We start from the raw sequence: 3,968 nt of genomic DNA, 5'->3' as shown, positions 1-3,968 counted from the left end.
GGGGCTGAACGGATTTCCTCCTTCTGTCCAGCTCTTCACCCTGGAACAGACGTGGACTGTCCCATTCTTGGTCCAGGGACGGCCTCCAAGCGGTCTCCTCCCGGGGCCCCTTCTGCTATGAGAGGCCCCCTCTGCCCCCCACATTGCTGAGATGCAGCACCCCAAGGGGCTCCCACAACCACGTGGTGTCACAATACGAGGCCTAGAGGGAACCTTCCGCAACAGAAGATGGCCAGAGGACCACATGGCTCCCATGCCCACCTGGGGAGCCCTGTCCAGGGCCACCAAAGAAGGCAGAGGCTCTGACGGTGCAGCACCACCGGCCAGGCGTCCCGGTCACTGGATGGCTCAGCCCGCTGACGTTTGCACTTTCTTTTGCCCACTCTGACCCTGCAAAGCCCCCACAGGGCAGTTTCTGGGCTCCCTGTCCTGTCACCAAGCAGGTGGCCCTGCCCGCGGGCCTTGGACACTCACAAGAGGCAGCTGTTCAGGGCGCGCTCCCAAGCTGGGCCATCTTCCTTGGAGAGCTGAGGGCTTGGCACTGAGGGCTCGCAGGGTGAGGTCTGGCTTTGCGGGAGGCGAGGGCAGCTTTGCAGGGCACTCCCAGGCCATGGCACGCTCTACGGCGCAGGTGGGATCCAGGCAGATGCTCCACTCTGGTAAAAGATGCATCTAGGGTTTGAAAAAGAGCACGTGCTCCTGAGGAAAAGCAGGGGGTAGTATCCAGTGAGAAGGGAGGTGTTTTCCTAGGAGCCAACCAAAACTGCAGAGGAGTCCAGGATACAGTTGTAAAGATATGAACCGGCAGGCATGATTCCGTCATTGGTGAGTATCTGATACACACTCAGGAAGAGATGCAAGACACTCACCACTTTCAAGAGTGGCAGACACAGGAGGTGGTGATGCCTGAGGACCACCACTGGCTGGCTCACGATCACAGACACCCACGTGCACATGTGCCAACCAGAACCCTGTGAGGCTCCTGGGCACACAGATCTTTTTGTCCCCCCCATTTCTTATAGGCAAGACTCCAGACTCCATGACCTTCTCTCAGTTCCAAATGGCCTGCTATTGCTGCTAACTCGCTTCAGTCATGTCTGACTCTGTGCGACCCCATAGACGGCAGCCCACCAGGCTCTGCCATCCCTGGGATTCTCCAGGCAAGAACACTGGAGTAGGTTGCCATTTCCTTCTCCAGTGCATGGAAGTGAGAAGTGAAAGTGAAGTTGCTCAGTCGTGTCAGATTCTTAGCGACCTCATGGACTGCAGCCCACCAGGCTCCTCCGTCCATGGGGTTTTCCAGGCAAGAGTACTGGAGTGGGGTGCCATCGCCTTCAGTTGCTCATCACAGGAGGAACAGCGATGAAACCCAAGGCAAGACTAGCAGACCTGACAGATGGCTCATCGAGATTAGGAGGCCCACCCTGCACACACCCTCATCTTGTCAGCAACCTCACCCTTTTGAAACTTTGCAGAAGTTACTGCCTGGTTCCTTATCACATCCCCTGACTGACTGTAACCTCTTCCTACTCACCAGGGAAGGGGGCACAGTTCTTGAGGCCCTCGCCTACTGTGCTCCCCCTTTGTATGGCAAGGTAAGAAAGCCACTCTTTCCTTGAGTGGCTCTGTCCTCCATGACTCTGTCTCCATATCTCTGTTTGGTCTTGGTGCACAGAGTCAAGGTTTTGGCAACATACATACACACACGCACAGGCAGTCACACTCATGCACACAGCTACACATGCACTCATATCCATGTGACAAGGCAACCCATGCATGCACACTGCCCCGTGTGTACACGTGCAATCATACCTGTGCATGTGTGCAACCACACACACAGTTACATACGCGAGGTGTGTGTGCTCATGGAGCATATCTCGAGCTATCTCAGGGAACTCGATGGGTCTCTCAGGAAACCTCTGATGGCTCCCATCACTGCCTCTTCCCCCAACCAGTGCGGCTGGTGATCACTGCTACAGAGACAGGAATTGGCCGCTGTGTAGAGTCAAGAGCAGGCCCTTGTGCCATGACTTCATTCCTCTGGTATGGTACAGCCCCCACCTTCCAATCCCGTATTTTAAATGTCAAGATTGCCCTGTCGGGACCTGTGCTAATCGAAGTTGACTCACGATGGAAAGTGAAAGTGAAGTAGCTCAGTCATGTCCAACTCTTTGTGACCCCCATGGACTGTAGCCCACGAGGCACCTCCATCCATGGGATTTTCTAGGCAAGAATACTGGAGTGGGTTGCCATTTCCTTCTCTGGGGGGATCTTCCCAATCCAGGGATTGAACCCAGGTCTCCTGCATTGCGGGTAGACACTTTATCGTCTAAGCCACCAGGGAAGCATCATGGAGAAACCATCACCAAAACTTAGTATCTGGTTTCCCCTGCAGAGGTTTTTGATATTGTTCAGTAGCTCAGTTGTGTCCGACTCTTTGTGACCCCATGGACTACATCACACTAGGCTTCCCTGTCTTTCACCATCTCCCAGAGTTTGCTCAAACTCATGTCCATTGGGTCAGTGATGCTTCAGTGAGCCTTAAAGGAGAGTCTGGCCAATTATTCTCATTATCTGGTGTAGAAAGACTGGGCAGGTCAAGGTCTCAGAAAGAGACCCTTGGAGCAGGAAGGAAATGGTGTTAAGTAGGAGAGCAGGCCAGGAGGAAAGACAGGAGGTTAGGCTGGTGCTGAGAATTCTCATTTTCAGGGCTCAGCTCCTCATGAGCTGTGCAGGGAAGGGACAGGAGCCAGACAACGCTCCATGAGAAAGGCACCCTCAGACGTGGCCCTGGGCGCCTCCTTCTCTGGTCCTTGACTTCGTGCTGCCTCTCAACATCTCCCACTTCTGATTTTAGCGCTCTCAATCTTGGCTTGATTTTAAATTTTTTTGAAACTGTGATATACAGGGTGCTGCATGCACATTACCTAAAAATCAGACTCCAAATTGCTTAATTCCTTTTTCTGGTTTACACAGGTTCCTGGGCCCAACTCAAGTGTTACCTGCCACAGTCCATCACACTAGTAACTTATTTATCAGCAGCAGCGGCAATGTGACTCCAAGCTGGAGAAACGACACATACCAAGAAATAGGGATTGCAGAAACAAACACAGGGAAAACCACAGACATCTGTCCTGACACGTCACCTGGCTGAACTTCGGTATCAGAACGCAAGGAACACAGGCGTGTGGGTTTGTGTCTTTAGACATTTCCTGGGTTCCAAAGCATGTGTCTGTGGCAGATGGGAACCTGGAGTGCTGGAGAGCATCTTAATTATATTGCTTCCTTCCAGGCTTCTGGAGTTTTGGGTATGATGCTAATTGCTGATCAAGAGCCTAATTTTTGCTGGCCACGTGGGCAAATTCCACATTCCTTTGTCCATCAGGCAAGTCTGGCCTATAAGCTGAACATCTGTATTGAAATTTTAGAGATGATTCCTCCAGGTAGGGGGGAAAAAAAACAATATTATTAAAGGCAGATTTCTAAGTAGGTATTTATGTCTTATGGCAAACCATGTGGATGCTGGCTCCTCATACTAGCTTAACAACTAATGGCAGAGACTAAGCGGCTACCCAGACTCACGTGGAGGAGGCAGGCAGGTTAAGTGGAAATGCATAAGCCCCTTCCAGGTAGAGAGGGCTTAGGGGAGGCCTGGATCACCTGAAAGGGCCAACTCTGTCGTTGAGGGCAACACTTCCTGGGGCCCAGCCTTGGGCCGGGTAGGACCTTTTAAGCTCCCCACCCATCCAGGTGTGTCCCAACTTTCCCTCCTTCACTCCCAAACTGGATCGACAGCGTCTCTTCTCCGGTTCGGGGTCCTCTTAAGGCCCCTTTTTGCCTCCTGCCTCTTGGGCTTCCCCATCCCCTCTCCTTGCCCCAGCTGACTCCTCCTTACGATCCTTCCTCTCCTTCCTCACCTCCAATCGTCACCAGTGTGCACTCCGTATCCCCATTCATCGTGTCGCTGC

Source organism: Bison bison, unplaced genomic scaffold, assembly GCF_000754665.1.
Source record: "Bison bison bison isolate TAMUID 2011002044 unplaced genomic scaffold, Bison_UMD1.0 scf7180017864080, whole genome shotgun sequence".
Classification (NCBI taxonomy): domain Eukaryota; kingdom Metazoa; phylum Chordata; class Mammalia; order Artiodactyla; family Bovidae; genus Bison; species Bison bison.
This window is presented reverse-complemented; position numbering follows the sequence as displayed.